Raw genomic sequence first — 16,408 nt, 5'->3', positions numbered from 1 at the left:
TGGTTAGTGTTTAACGTCCCGTCGACAACGAGGTCATTAGAGACGGAGCGTAAGCTCGGGTTAGGGAAGGAAATCGGCCGTGCCCTTTCAAAGGAACCATCCCGGCATTTGCCTTAAACGATTTAGGGAAATCACGGAAAACCTAAATCAGGATGGCCGGAGACGAGATTTAACCGTCGTCCTCCCGAATGCGAGTCCAGTGTGCTAACCACTGCGACACCTCGCTCGGTCTCAGAGGTTCGAGTCCTCCCTCGTTCATGGGTGTGTGTGCTGTCCTTGGAGTAAGTTAGATTGAGTAGTATGTAACCTTAACCACCGAAGGCCTCAGCAGTTTGGTCCCATGGGTTCTGTAAATAGGCTGTTTAGGTTTTTATGTTGGTAACGCCACGTAGCGCACTGTATGAACATCACTGACAATGCTGTGTGCAATCTGTGTCTGGTTTCACTCATTGTTGGAATATTCGCTTGTGTAGTATTGGGCAGTTGGATATGAACAGCACGTAGCGTTGGGCAGTTGGAGGTGAGCCCCAGCAGTGGTGGATGTGGAGAGAGAGAGATGCCAAAGTTTCGAGAGGTTGCTACAAGCGGACGATCTGGACGTGTGTCCGCCAGAAAAAGGAAATTTGTAAAGATGGATGTCATGAATTGATATATATACTTTTGAACATTATGAAAGTAAATACGTTGTTTGTTGTTGGTTCTCTATTAAAATCTTTCATTTGCTAAAAATGCCTATCAGTAGCTGGTGCCTTCTGTAGTTAGAATATATTATTTAGCTGGCCGTATTGGCGCTCGCTGTATTGCAGTAGTTCGAGTAACGAAGATTTTGGTGAGGTAAGAGTTTCATGAAAGGTATACTTTATTGTTAGTCAGGGCCATCCTTTTTTAGGGACTATTGGAAGTCAGATTGCGTTGCGCTAAAAATATTGTGTCAGTTTGGTGATGATCAGACTAACTAAAGAGAGAAGTGTCTGAGTACGTTCAGTTGTACTCAGCTGTCTTTGTATCAAATAACGTAGAAGTTTCCAGCACAGTCATTCATAATTTTTCTAAGTGGATGTTTCAGTCTTTACCACAAATTTCCAAAATTCCTTTGCATGGTGAGTGTGAGGTGGGGGAACAGGGGGAAATAGCCAATGCGGTGTGTTTAAATAACAGTGCAGTCGCACTGCACACGAATTGTCTTATACTTTATATTCCTCAACAACCTAGGTCACAAACAGTTCAAATTTTCAGTAACATGTAACTATTTTCGGTGTGCTGGAGACACAATATAATTTTTATCTGGTACAAACTGTCAGCATTCGGACGGACGCAGACAATTTTATTCAGGGTCGCACGCTATCGTCACTCATTTAGTTTCATAATGAAAGGAAAGTCTTTCACAAAATGTGTTGAACGAAATACTGCAGCTGTTTTGAAGCCTCGTTATGGAAGCGTGGAAACTCTCCCTGAGGAAGGAATGTTTCAGTATTGGACTGTTTTAATGTAAAAGAATTTGTGCGTACATTGTGAAATACACTCCTGGAAGTTGAAATAAGAACACCGTGAATTCATTGTCCCAGGAAGGGGAAACTTTATTGACACATTCCTGGGGTCAGATACATCACATGATCACACTGACAGAACCACAGGCACATAGACACAGGCAACAGAGCATGCACAATGTCGGCACTACTCCCAGTGTATATCCACCTTTCGCAGCAATGCAGGCTGCTATTCTCCCATGGAGACGATCGTAGAGATGCTGGATGTAGTCCTGTGGAACGGCTTGCCATGCCATTTCCACCTGGCGCCTCAGTTGGACCAGCGTTCGTGCTGGACGTGCAGACCGTGTGAGACGACGCTTCATCCAGTCCCAAACATGCTCAAAGGGGGACAGATCCGGAGATCGTGCTGGCCAGGGTAGTTGACTTACACCTTCTAGAGCACGTAGGGTGGCACGGGATACTTGCGGACGTGCATTGTCCTGTTGGAACAGCAAGTTCCCTTGCCGGTCTAGGAATGGTAGAAACGATGGGTTCGATGACGGTTTGGATGTACCGTGCTCTATTCAGTGTCCCCTCGACGATCACCAGAGGTGTACGGCCAGTGTAGGAGATTGCTCCCCACACCATGATGCTGGGTGTTGGCCCTGTGTGCCTCGGTCGTGTGCAGTCCTGATTGTGGCGCTCACCTGCACGGCGCCAAACACGCATACGACCATCATTGGCACCAAGGCAGAAGCGACTCTCATCGCTGAAGACGACACGTCTCCATTCGTCCCTCCATTCACGCCTGTCGCGACACCACTGGAGGCGGGCTGCACGATGTTGGGGCATGAGCGGAAGACGGCCTAACGGTGTACGGGACCGTAGTCCAGCTTCATGGAGACGGTTGCGAATGGTCCTCGCCAATACCCCAGGAGGAACAGTGTCCCTAATTTGCTGGGAAGTGGCGGTGCGGTCCCCTACGTCACTGCGTAGGATCCTACGGTCTTGGCGTGCATCCGTGAGTCGCTGCGGTCCGGTCCCAAGTCGACGGGCACGTGCACCTTCCGCCGACCACTGCCAACAACATCGATGTACTGTGGATACCTCACGCCCCACGTGTTGAGCAATTCGGCGGTACATCCACCCGGCCTCCCGCATGCCCACTATACGCCCTCGCTCAAAGTCCGTCAACTGCACACACGGTTCACGTCCACGCTGTCGCGGCATGCTACCAGTGTTAAAGACTGCGATGGAGCTCCGTATGCCACGGCAAACTGGCTGACACTGACGGCGGCGGTGCACAAATGCTGCGCAGCTAGCACCATTCGACGGCCAACATCGCGGTTCCTGGTGTGTCCGCTGTGCCGTGCGTGTGATCATTGCTTGTACAGCCCTCTCGCAGTGTCCGGAGCAAGTATGGTGGGTCTGACACACCGGTGTCAATGTGTTCTTTCTTCCATTTCCAGGAGTGTACTATGGCAGTCTTATTGTGAAGTTGCCTCTTCGAATCTCGTAAGAAAAAAAATTCATTTATACTTTTACTTACATTCTAGGCCTGTTATCAAACAGAAATGTCAGTTAACAAATTTCAATCATATTTTAATAAAAATAGCATAATATTATTGTAATTGAAACAGAAATTGCATCAAAATGGGAGTATTCATAATGAATAAAAATTTAGCGAAAAAATGAGAAAGTTCAAATGTCTAGGAGACACATCTTTATTTTTGTAGACTGAATGGTATTACTGACGAATGTGATTTTTTTTTTTTCGATTAATGGTAAAGAAATTCGAAAGTTTGTACCACATCTGAGTTGATTTCCATACCAACAGTAATTAAAAATGTCATTTTTTAGAGCAGAATTATTATTAAATACATGTTAATTAACGTTTTTATTTTTTAGATATTTTGAAATTTCAGTAAAGCAAAAAATATGTGATTGCAAGATTCGAACCAGCAACTTTACAAGAATAAGCATTTAACGCCACGCGCTCAGCTAACGGGAACATTTTAGAAAATGTTTTTTGCTCGAGTATCATGTAGTTTTAGGAAGCCCAGAATCTACTCTGTAGGAATCAACACGGATTCCGGAAACAGCGATCGTGTGAGACCCAACTCGCTTTATTTGTTCATGAGACCCAGAAATTATTAGATACAGGCTCCCAGGTAGATGCTGTTTTCCTAGACTTCCGGAAGGCGTTCGATACAGTCTGCACTGTCGCCTGATAAACAAAGTAAGAGCCTACGGAATATCAGACCAGCTGTGTGGCTGGATTGAAGAGTTTTTAGCAAATAGAACACAGCATGTTGTTATCAATGGAGAGACGTCTACAGACGTTGAAGTAACGTCTGGCGTGCCACAGGGAAGTGTTATGGGACCATTGTTTTTCACAATATATATAAATGACCTAGTAGATAGTGTCGGAAGTTCCATGCGGCTTTTCCCGGATGAAGCTGTAGTATACAGAGAAGTTGCACCATTAGAAAATTGTAGCGAAATGCAGGAAGATCTGCAGTGGATAGGCACCTGGTGTAGGGAGTGGCAACTGACCCTTAACATAGACAAATGTAATGTATTGCGAATACATAGAAAGAAGGATCGTTTATTTTATGATTATATGATAGCGGAACAAACACTGTTAGCAGTTACTTCTGTTAAATATCTGGGAGTATGCGTGCGGAACGATTTTAAATGGAATGATCATATAAAATTAATTGTTGGTAAGGCGGGTACCAGGTCGAGATTCATTGGGAGAGTCCTTAGAAAATGTAGTCCATCAACAAAGGAGATGGCTTACAAAACACTCGATCTACCTATACTTGAGGATTGCTCATCAGTGTGGGATCCGTACCAGATCGGGTTAACGGAGGAGATACAGAAGATCCAAAGAAGAGTGGCGCGTTTCGTCACAGGGTTATTTGTTAACCGTCATAGCGTTACGGAGATGTTTAGCAAACTCATGTGGCAGACTCTGCAAGAGAGGCGCTCTGCATCGCGGTGTAGCTTGCTCGCCAGGTTTCGAGAGGGTGCGTTTCTGGATGAGGTATCGAATATACTGCTTCCCCCTACTTATATCTCGCGTGGAGATCACGAATGTAAAATTAGAGAGATTCGAGCGCGCACGGAGGCTTTCAGACAGTCGTTCTTCCCGCGAAACATACGCGACTGGAACAGAAAATGGAGGTAATGACAGTGGCACGTAAAGTGCCCACTGCCACACACCGTTGGGTGGCTTGCGGAGTATGAATGTAGATGTAGATATAGAATAACGTTGTTACGTTTTATGTGTTTGATACTTAACAGCAGCCAGAAATCTTCAAACACAAACATCCTTTCTCGATACAGAATATGTTCGACTGCTGCCCTGGCCAGCACATTCTCCAGATCTCTCACCAATTGAAAAAGTCTGGTCAATGGTGACCGAGCAACTGGCTCGTCACAATACGCCAGTCACTACTCTTGATGAACTGTGGTATCGTGTTGAAGCTGCATGGGCAGCTGTTCCTGTACACGCCATCCAAAATCTGTCTCACACAATGCCCAGGCGTATCACGGCCGTTACTACGGCCAGAGGTGGTTGTTCTGGGTACTGATTTATCAGGATCTGTGCTCAGAAATTGCGTGAAAATGTAATCACATGTCAGTTCTAGTATAATATATTTGACCAATGAACATCCGTTTATCATCTGCATTTCTTCTTGGTGTAGAAATTTTAATGGCCAGTAGTGTATTAAGTTTGAAGTAAAGGGAAGTGGGCAGAGCAGTGCGCAACGCCCCTTGTAAGATTGTTGCCTGCTGTGCGCATTGGGTATCATGGAAAAAGCGATTCTAAACTCGTTTGACAGCTGTCGACCTCGCAGATAACCTACAGGGTGAGCGTTAGCTTCGTTCTTCTATTACCTCATCCTTCTGTCGCCTTACTTTGGCTTCATACCATGCAACATTGGCAGTTGCAAGCAACGAGATTTATTACTCGCTTTACTTCACGCACTCCTTTATGTCAGGTGCGTCATTCTCGCAAAAGTCGATAATAAGTGCTTTACTCCCAGTTTTGCGTAACAGTCTTGTTGGTTCATCAGGTTGAGCATTAAGATTAGGGGCAACAAAGCGTAGGTATTTCAGTACAGTCCACGAGGGAGAGGAGCAGACAGCGAGAAGAGTTTGAAGAGAAAGTTTAGCTACGACATACCTGCGAACGTGAGTATTACTTTATTCTCATTTGTGTTCTCAAATAGATGTACTTCGCTGGTTCCGGCACACACCGTAATTCATCCGACGCCGCTGTGTATCTATATCTACAGTTCAGGAATATTGAACCAGTAACTGAATCAAAATTTGTTAAAGAATTATTATACATTTTGGACAAAATACTTTTGCGTCTAGGACAGCGTCTTTGTAAAGTGCTAAAACAGCTAAACTGCCGGCGTTTCGACCCACTTGCTGCGATCGTCTTTAGGGCGGTCCACTCTGAAGAGGAACGTAGTAAGTCGGTCGAAACGATGGCGATTTAGTTGTTTCAATAGTTCACAATGAAGCAGTCAAATATCCAATATTTTATCCAGAATGACACCAGTCTTAGGAGCCTACGAACATGTTAGCCATTGTTACTGAGAGAGTATCTAGTTAAAAACTTAGCTATAAACTGGTTAATGGCGAATACAAAAATATTACTCAGGAAGAATCAGCGTATAGCTACAGGGGTTGAACAAGAATCAGGAAACACCAAGAGAAATGGATGCTTGAACATAAATACAGATGCTATGACTGCAGGTTACACCGTTGTATTTGACAACGAAAGTTATCTGCACAATGTCCTCCATACGTTTCAAGCGTCGGAACAGTATTTTGCGTAGTTATGAGTGCATTATGTCAAAGACAAGTGAGTTCGAAAGTTGGCCAATTGTTGCTGCTCGTATGGTGCACACGGTAACGAAGAATTATATCGCGTACTGCGAAAAAGCTAAATTACAATGCGGATTGAATTGAGTGTTGAGTGATCATGACAGACGGTCATTGAAGGGCACTGTGACGATAGTAGCAAAAGTCACTGGAGATCTGAATGTCATACTAGCGAACCACGTCAGCACAAAAATAAGAATGGAGTTCGACAAGTACGGAAGGGCAGGGAGAGCTGGAATTCCAAAACCACTTACTAGTTTGCTAGGGCCCATAAATGGAAAACGTGGTGCCGAAGCCGTAACATCGGGACTATGGGGCAATGAAAGTACGTCAATTAGGCTCGCGTGTTTTGTTTCACTCTGATTTAAAATTCTGACCGAGTTCATGACCCGAGAATAGAAATGGCGGGGCAGCCGTATCGTTATTATCCACGACCCTCCCAAGGGTACTTTGCAAGGTCACATTACTTCCAAGGAATATGTGACCATTATGAGCGATCAGGTTCACCTCAAGGTACGATGATTGTTCCATAGTGCAGCTGTGTTGCGAGGCAAGAGGGCCCGTGTTTACACAGATCGCATCGACCAGGGCTGCATTTGTGAGCACGAGGATCAATTATCGTCTCTCCCCTGGCCACAACAGCCACTAGATCTCAACAGTATTGGGCCTTTGTGGTGTAATTGGAACAAAAGGGTGCGTGGTCTCTGTCCAGTTCCATCACCATTTCCTGAACTTGCAACTACGAGGGTTGGAACTTTAATAGTGGCAACTATTTACTTACAGCTAGTACAAAATAGATACGTGTTTCAAAGTTTTACTGACTTTCAAAGTTGTTGTTGTTGTGGTCTTCAGTCCTGAGACTGGTTTGATGCAGCTCTCCATGCTACTCTATCATGTGCAAGCTCCTTCATATCCCAGTACCTACTGCAGCCTAGATCCTTCTGAATCTGCTTAGTGTATTCATCTCTTGGTCTCCCTCTACGAATTTTGCCCTCCACGCTGCCCTCCAATACTAAATAGGCGATCCCTCTATGTCTCATAACATGTCCTAGCAACAGATCCCTTCTTCTAGTCAAGTTGTGCCACAAACATCTCTTCTCCCCAATTCTATTCAATACCTCCTCATTAGTTATGTGATCTACCCATCTAATCTTCAGCATTCTTCTGTAGCACCACATTTCGAAAGCTTCTATTCTCTTCTAGTCCAAACTATTTAACGTCCACGTTTCACTTCAATACATGGCTACACTCCATACAAATAATTTCAGAAATGACTTCCTGACACTTAAATCTATACTCGATGTTAACAAATTTCTCTTCTTCGGAAACGCTTTCCTTGCCATTGCCAGTCCACATTTTACATCCTCTCTACCTCGACCATCGTCAGTTGTTTCGCTCCCCAAATAGCAAAACTCCTTTACTACTTTAAGTGTCTCAGTTCCTAATCTAATTCCCTCAGCATCACCCGACTTAATTCGACTACATTCCACTATCCTCGTTTTGCTTTTGTTGATGTTCATCTTATAGCCTCGTATCAAGACACTGACCATTCCGTTCAGCTGCTCTTCCAAGTCCTTTGCTGTCTCTGACAGAATTACAATGTCATCGGCGAACCTCAAAGTTTTTATTTATTCTCCATGGATTTTAATACCTACTCCGCACTTTTCTTTTGTTTCCTTTAGTGCTTGCTCAATATACAGATTGAATAGCATCGGGGAGAGGCTACAACCCTGTCTCACTCCCTTCCCAACCACTGCTTCCCTTTCATGCCCCTCGACTCTTATGACTGCCATCTGGTTTCTGTACAAATTGTAAATAGCCTTTCGCTCCCTGTATTTTACCCCTGCCACCTTCATAATTTGAAATATTCCAATCAACATTGTCAAACGTTTTCTCTAAGTCTACAAAAGCTAGACACGTAGGTTTGCCTTTACTTAATCTTTCTTCTAAGATAAGTCGTAGCGTCAGTATTGCCTCACGTGTTCCAACTTTTCTACGGAATCCAAACTGATCTTCCCCGAGGTCGGCTTCAATGAGTTTTTCCATTCGTCTGTAAAGAATTCGTGTTAGTATTTTGCAGCTGTGGCTTAGTAAGCGGATAGTTCGGTAACTTACACACGTGTCAACACCTGCTTTCTTTGGGATTGGAATCATTATATTCTTCTTGAAGCCTGAGGGTATTTCACCTGTCTCATACATTTTACTCACCAGATGGTACAGTTTTGTCAAGACTGGTTCTCCCAAGGCTGTCAGTAGTTCTAATGGAATGTTGTCTACTCTTACCAGTATATAATCTATCTGATGCCTTTTAGTATCTGCATGGTTCTTCCATGTATACAACCTTCTTTTCTGATACTTGAAGTAAGTGTTAGCTATGATTAAGTTATGCTCTGTGAAAAATTCTACCAGACGGATTCCCCTTTCGTTTCTTCGCCGCAATCCATATTCACCTACTACGTTTCCTTCTCTCCCTTTCCCTACTGACGAATTCCAGTCACCCATGACTATTAAATTTTCGTCTCCCTTCACTACCTGAATAATTTCTTTTATCTCATCATACATTTCATCAATTTCTTCATCATGTGCAGAGCTAGTTGGCATATAAACTTGAACAACTGTAGTAGGCATGGGCTTTGTGTCTATCTTGGCCACAATAATGCGTTCACTATGCTGTTTGTAGTAGCATACCCGCACTCCTATTTTTTATTTATTATTAAACCTACACCTGCAATACCCCTATTTGCTTTTGTATTTATAACCCTGTATTCACCTGACCAAAAGTATTGTTTCTCCTGCCACCGAACTTCACTAATTCCCACTATAACTAACTTTAAACTATCCATTTCCCTTTTCAAATTTTCTAACATACTTGCCCGATTAAGGGATCTCACATTCCACAGTCCGATCCGTAGAACGCCTGTTTTCTTTCTCCTGATAACGCCGTCCTTTTGATTCGTCCCCGCCCGGAGATCCGAATGGGGGACTATTTTACCTCCGGAATATTTTACCCAAGAGGACGCCATCATCATTTAACCATACAGTAAAGCTGCATGCCCTCGTGAAAAATTACGGTTGTTGTTTCCCCTTGCTTTCAGCCGTTCGTAGTACCGGAACAACAAGGCCATTTTGGTTTGTGTTAGAAGGCCAGATCAGTCAGTCATCCAGACTGTTGCCCCTGCAACTACTGATAAGGATGCTGATCCTCTTCAGGAACCACAATGTTTGTCTGGCCTCTCAACAGATACCCCTCCGTTGTGGTTGCACCTACGGTACGGCTATCTGCATCGTTGAGGTACGCAAGCCTCCCCACCAACGGCAAGGTCCATGGTTCATGGGGTGGACCTTCAAAGTACTCACCAGCATTGTGTATAACCCATTGTCAGTGATGTGGAAGTCGGAGCAAACTGTCTCTAAGCTGTTCGTAGGTTGTGTACCAAAAATGAACAGCATAGAGACGGAAGTGATGACACTTTCTGCAGGACCTGATCATCATTTTGCAGTACAATGCTCGGGCACGTACAATGCAAGCCGTTACTGATTTGTTTGACTAATGGGGCTGCTAAGTGCTACACCACCTATTGCACTCCCCTGACTTAACTCCTCGTAAGTTCGACTCGATTTGTGAACTGAAGATAACGCCTACAATGTAATTACAGAGCTCTATTGAACAGGGGATCGCAGGATGACTTTTTTATGCCCAATGAAACTAAAGCATTTATATGGTATTTTATGCACATTTTTATTACACATTATGGCAAGTGATAATGATAGAGGTAGTTTCTTTCTGATGAAATATGATTATGTAAATTACATAACATGTGTAACATCTAGCCGGCCGGGGTGGCCGAGCGGTTCTAGGCGCTACAGACTGGAACCGCGCGACCGCTACGGTCGCAGGTTCGAATCCTGCCTCGGGCATGGATGTGTCTGATGTCTTTAGGTTAGTTAGGTTTAAGTAGTTCTAAGTTCTAAGGGCCTGTAAGTCCCATAGTGCTCAGAGCAATTTGAACCATTATGTAGCATCTACAGACACGTATGAAAGCTTTGGATTCCGCATCGTGCTTGTTCCTTCGCACATATGGCTAGTACCGCCTAGTAACAGTGAGCGCAACCTCTGGCTGGTTTTCTGGAATCTCTTTAATTCCATCTCGGAGAATTGTTTAAACTGACCAGGTTGTCTAAACTCTCCATTATGTTCATTATCAGACACACATTTAAACATTGGTACTCAGAACAAAATCTATGCTTCCATCAAATGACTTCTAAAGAACTCTGAACGATGTCAAGAACACATATATCGGGAACACCTTCGGCCTGCGTCCCCGTAAGGAGTAGCAGCATCAAACAACTAAGCCTTGAAATACTGGTGGGACTATTTATATTAGATGTTCACTAGGTCACCTGCGAGTGAAGTGGAGTTACGCTTAGAGCATAAACTGAGCATTGGCGCGAATGGGTTATGATTGCTGAGCCTGCTACTTCTCTGTCGAGATTTGGAGTTGTGTATGCACAGTTAAATGTGCTAACCGTTCTATCTAAAGGTCAACAGACACAACAATGTTGTGTCATTTGATAATTTGACTAGGTTTCTCCGAACTGCGCTGCAATTTTCATCGTACTAAAAGAAGGAAAAATGCAAAAGAATAAACAGTGACCTCACAGTTCGATATGCAAACATTTGTCGGTTTTTGGTATTAATGTATACCATCGGTTAATGTTCTTTAGTAGACTGACGGTGTTTGAGAGGTTTGTTCCCGTGTATATTGTGAGTGGTACGCTGTGTGGTCAGTCATTCGGTCCTGAATGAGTGCCATTAATTTTTGTGCACTCATCCTCGTGCTTATAGCTGCAATGTTTTTAAAATCGTATATGAGTAAACAGCTTTATTCTTGTTAATTTCCTTAAAAATTGTTTTAAAAGCGAATATATTTTAATAGCTCTGCTCTTGGCGAAGATCAGTGATCTATTATCATTAGAAAGAGAGACTTCTGATGACCTATGATTTATGCCACATAAGGAGCCTTTCAAACCATATCGTGAGAAAGTTTTTTTTAATCTTTTAATACTTGATATTTTGCGTAAGTAAAGGTGAAACCTTGTTTATTCAAGTCATAGTTGGGAGTAGAATTTTGTTCAATGTGGTCTCCATTTTGAAATTTTTATAACATTGTTTCATGATTTTCAGACGACATTACCCAAGGAAGTGTTCCTCCTTTTTCAAAGTCTAAAGGATTTAGTTGCTTGTTCCATTTTAAGGTATGTGTTACAATTGTGTTTCACGTGTGTTTTAGTACTGTATCATAATTAATCTGTTTCAGAAAGGAACATTTTGGAAGGACGTATCAGGCAGTTTGCTTTGAAGCTGTTGTGAGATTTTGTACTACAAAAAGGGTTTGTATCTGTTTTAATATTTAAATTCTACATGTTTTAAAGGAGTATTGTCGTTCCCTTTTGCGAGAGCTATTCGTGTCTTCCAAATTTTTAAGCTCTCCGTTTGTATCAGAGTCATTTGATAAAACAGAAGAATGTGAAAAACGCTACACATATTTATTTCTCGATATGTGCCCTTGGTACCTTCCGCTACTGAATTGAGTGTTCTTTCTTGTGGTAGCAGACAAATTTGGATGTAGCAAATGGGCATATGCTTGGACGAACTCTTCTATTGTTTCCGGGCACAGTAATTTCTTTGTTGTTTTCCGATGACATCTGTGCCTTGCGCTGTAATTGAGGTGCCTTGTTTGAAAATGTCCTGTTTGATGTAAGAGTTTCAGATTCGTGGAGCACCAGTAGAAGGGACAATGCCTGAAATTATACAGTTCAGTTTCACTGGTCCGTCCACAACACTGTAAACACCATATGAAAGGTGAGTACCACTTGCATTGCTTCTGCTAAGCTGTTAAATGACGTGCATGAGTGTGTTCAAATTTTGGAACAGGTAGGGTCATCGCGATCCCAGCTTTGGTGTATCCACCCATACAGTAACCACTGGAATGTTTCGAGTACCGATGTCACCTGTCGTTCTCAGATTAAACAACGCCAGAGTGATTTATTTTCATTACAGCAAAAACATAATTTGCTAAACTGGAAAGGGAAGTCGGATATTCAAGAATTAAGTCTGTGTGCGGCTTCAAAGAGTAATGAGCAGTGAACCAAAGTTTGGTAAAGTTATTCTTACTATCAATAATTGGCAACTGAGGAGCGTTTTCTCAAAACTCGATACATGCAAAAAATTTCAAAATTGAGTTAGATGTGGTAATGGCATAATGTTGATATTTTACATCAATCATAAGTCGACTAGTGCCATGTGTATGAACACTCCAAATGACGTTTTACCAATACACGATATATGCATTCTTACAGTTACAGCAAAAGTCGACAAATGCAATATAATTACTGTCTCATGTCTCAGCTCTCCTCCTGAAGCAAGCAGTTAACAATAATGAAGTATACTTGTAGCTTTAAGCGATGTTACTAATTGTTGTAACCTCTTATTCACTGGCGGAAATAGTGTTGTAACCAGACATCATTGTCGTCGAAACACCTGCACCTTACTTTCAGACGAGTACACACTTGATGATCACGTATACGTTTATAGTGAAGTGTTGCAAGTGGAAGCAGAATGGATGATGATTCTTGTGACTCTGAAAACGGCATACAGGTCAAAGAATGGTCCGATGGCAGAAAATCCCGATTGAAGAAGAGCTTACACTGACATGAAACGCAAAGCAAATGTGTACAGAGGAACCTATCATTAAATGAAGTCGTGGATTTGAGGTTTCGCCCTCAAAAGGTACAGGAATGAAAGAATGCAAAGCTGCTGAACTCCCCACTGGTGTATTCTCCCACTTTCATCATCACGTGACATTATTAAATAAAATGAATCAGGATAAGTTTCTGTTAAAATTCCGTAAATTCCTTCAGCTCAGCGCAGAGTAGGGGACACCCAGATTGCAAAGAAGGTAGAAAACAGTGACCGTGAAGTAGACTACCGGAAAAAGGAATGAGGAAATAGTGCCTGTTTGTGCTGCCACTTTCCAAGGAGTATCTGACATGTCAATGGACGGGTTATCCTACCTATTCAGCAGGCTCCATGAAGGAGGAAGGTTGCCACGAGAAAGAAGAGGAGGCGATGGAACAGGAAACGATCATAAAGATGTAACTATTGCCATTAGCAATGACACAACAACAAAAAGGCAGATTTGTATGCATTGTGAACGTGCGTTACACATTTTGTTGAGTCTTCGGAAATGTCATTTTCGATTATGTTTTGCTGATAAAATAAAAATTAAATGAAAAAAAGGAAAATATTTTTGACTTGGACTGGTTTTTCGTTCTATTGATTAACAGAAGCTGTCGATCCAAATTACTCCAGCATGCTGTAAGTTCGCACAAGCATATGCAGGGTGTATCACAATTAATGGCGCAAACGCATACAGTTGAAATTACACCATACTAAAAGTAAATAAGTCTCAGTAAACATAGGTCGAAAATGCATACCTTAAGAGGTACGGGCAATTGTTCATCTTCGATACTGTGAAGCAAATCTCTTCTATTGCAAGTTCTTTGCTTTCCACTTTTTGGAAAGTGATAGTATGGACCAAAACAAGAAAAAATTAGCCACGCGGGGTAGCCGCGCCGTATTAGGCGCCTTGTCACGGTCCGCGCAGCTCCCCCCGTCGGAGGTTCGAGTCCGCCCTCGAGCATGGGTGTCTGTGTCGTCCTTAGATTAAGTAGTGTGTAAGCTAGGGGACCGGTGAACTCAGTAGTTTGGTCCTCTGGACCTTACCACAAATTTCCAAGAAAAAATGTCCAGTAAACATTTGCTCTAACATGCATACTATAAAGGTTATGAGCAATTGTCCATTAGAAGAGTTTGTTTCAAAATAGCGAAGACGAACACGTGTTCATAGCTCTTAAGGTATGCATTTTGGAGCCCATGTTTACTGGAATTTTTTTTCTTGTTTTGGTCCACATTACCACTTCCCAAAGTAGGGAAAGCAAAGAGCTTTCGGTAGAAGAAATTTTCTTCACAGTATCGAGGATGAAAAATTGCCCGTAGCTCTTAAGGTATGCATTTTCGACCCTATGTTTACTGAGACTTTTTTGCTTCTAGTATCGTGTACTTTCAGCTCTATGCGTTTACTCCTTTAATTATGATACACCCTTTATACTCCAAACATTTCAGTCCACCATTCAGGACACCTCATACGGATACCTGCTCCACGTGTAATGTTTGTTTTATGGAAATAAGAATGAACTACAACCTACAAACAGATTACATAAAATTCGTGCAAAGCGGTTTTATAATATAATAATGGAAGGTAGTCCTGCTGTCATTAAGATTTGCTTTCAGAACCAGTCTATTGCAAAACTATTAGTCAGTGAGGTTTTCTACGCTAGACAAGTATAGTTATACTACTATCTGTACATCATGATCCATACTAAGGAGCAAAACCTAGCCTATTCCTAAACTATCAGTCAGTGAGGTTTTCTACGCTAGATAAGTGTAATTATCCTATCTGTGCATCATGATCCATGTTAAGGAGCAAAAAAAAGCGGGAGCATCATTTTCTACACATGGATGAAGACAGAATCTTCAAGAGGGTGCTCTCTTGCTTCGGCTTTGCTGGCCTTCCTTTCTGGCTTCGATAGAAAACAATCACATGATGACACCAATACTACTCTACTATATATCTGTTCCTAAATGAATAATGTATAGATGTAAATGTACAGATGTAACAGGGAAAACTTGACAGTAACAATGTGATTGTAATATGCAGTACTTTTTGTGTTATTCATTTCACGTGAGCCGCTGTGGCCGTGCGGTTCTAGGCGCTTCAGTCTGGAACCACGTGACCGCTACGGTCGCAGGTTCCAATCCTGCCTCGCGCATGGATGTGTGTGATGTCCTCAGGTTAGTTAGGTTTAAGTAGTTCTAAGTTCTAGGGGACTGATGACCACAGAAGTTCAGTCCCATAGTCCTCAGAGCCATTTGAACCATTTTTATTCATTTCACACTTCAAGCAGTACTGATAAGAATAACATAAGTTAAGCAATTATATTAAAACAGTTATGACTGCTGTTATTGCATTATGCCACTGTATTTGTATTATTATTGTTTGTGCTCTCAGTAAAATCGAAAACTATAAATTTAAAAAAATACTATGTTAAGTAATATAGGCAAATACATGTATTTTACAACAATCCAGGCATATAATGAACACTACAGCACAAAAAAATACTAGTTATGTAAAAACTAATTTTATGAAAAACTGTATCTGTTACCTTTATAGAGTTTTGAAGAAACGCACCTCAGTTATCAAAATCCTTCTTTAGGCAACAAATTAGTGGCTGCAGCTGTTGAAAACCTCGCATATGGTGCAAAACTATCTGGAAAAAACGATCTGGAAAACTGAACAGTGATAGCGGTTGGCAGAAGAAGTGAATTCGGTAGGCACATAAAGGACACAGACACAAAACATACAGAGGCCGCATCCAGAGAATCAAACAGTGGAAACAGTGTTATCTGCGAATGCAAAGGCCTGAACAGTGAATGTTACTCACAGCAACCCTGTGTGTGACAGGAGGAAGGAAAGACGGTGTCGCGCGGAGGCCACCATTGGGACTGAGAATAGAGGGAGGTAGTGTGTCGCCGCACATCTGCATGGTTCATGGGTGTATGGGTGCTGCGCTTACCCACCATTCCTTCCCCCAGCGCTACTGCAGTAGGCGACACCCGCCATCGTAGCTGCTACTGCTGTCTGCATTACGTAGCGATGTGTCACAACGCGATTGCTGGTACATCATGCCGGTATCGCTCGTTCAGGCCATGCAAATAAATTACGGCAAGAGTACTTAAAATATTTATTTACTGTTTCTAACCACATGTCAAAGATTCAGAGATGGAGTTTCCGGAAAAGAGTGATGTAAAAATTGTAGTAGAATCACTTTCTGACGATAATGGCACAGAAATAGAAAGTAACTCAAAGATAGAATCATATGTAGAGAGCAACGTGAAAGTAAAATCAGAACCG

The 16,408-nt window shown here is 42.4% G+C and overlaps 1 protein-coding gene across 1 annotated transcript in view; it reads left to right on the top strand.

Moving 5' to 3' along the window:
* Nucleotides 1-5,568: 5,568 nt before the first annotated feature.
* LOC126354441 (solute carrier family 22 member 7-like) overlaps nt 5,569-16,408 on the top strand; it is a 199,177-nt gene continuing 188,337 nt past the window's right edge. The window contains exons 1-3 of the mRNA XM_050004128.1: nt 5,569-5,672; nt 11,560-11,630; nt 12,138-12,237. The gene's annotated coding sequence lies outside the window, so the exon portion shown is untranslated. The remainder of the gene's footprint in view (nt 5,673-11,559; nt 11,631-12,137; nt 12,238-16,408) is intronic.

Source organism: Schistocerca gregaria, chromosome 3, assembly GCF_023897955.1.
Source record: "Schistocerca gregaria isolate iqSchGreg1 chromosome 3, iqSchGreg1.2, whole genome shotgun sequence".
Lineage (NCBI taxonomy): Eukaryota > Metazoa > Arthropoda > Insecta > Orthoptera > Acrididae > Schistocerca > Schistocerca gregaria.
This window is presented reverse-complemented; position numbering and strand designations above follow the sequence as displayed.